Raw genomic sequence first — 494 nt, forward strand, 5'->3', positions numbered from 1 at the left:
CTCTCAAGTCGAATCGATATTGCAAGAATATTCAGAGGAGTGAAGCTTCCACCCCTTTCCCTGGCAGCTTGTTCTTTACCCAGAGGTAACCATTTCTAAAGCAAATTAGGAGGCGGGCTCTCAATTCCCTTAGTATTACAGTGCGGATGCGTCACTATAACTTCAAACAGGGACCGGCTGATGGGCATTTGGGTGGTTTCAGCCTATTGCTGTTATACTATTGGGCCAACTTGACAAGGAAGATGTCCAAGGGCACACCTATGGTAAGCATATTAAGATGAGATTTGGTGGGAGTAGGACAAAAAAGTAATTTCCCATCACTTCATGGGAAATAGATGGGGAAACAGTGGAAACAGTGGCAGACTTTATCTTTTGGGGCTCCAAAATCACTGCAGATGGGGACTGCAGCCATGAAATTAAGACACTTACTCCTTGGAAGAAAAGTTATGACCAACATAGATAGCATTACTTTGCCAACAAAGGTCCGTCTAGTC

Source organism: Bison bison, unplaced genomic scaffold, assembly GCF_000754665.1.
Source record: "Bison bison bison isolate TAMUID 2011002044 unplaced genomic scaffold, Bison_UMD1.0 scf7180017850846, whole genome shotgun sequence".
Taxonomy (NCBI): domain Eukaryota; kingdom Metazoa; phylum Chordata; class Mammalia; order Artiodactyla; family Bovidae; genus Bison; species Bison bison.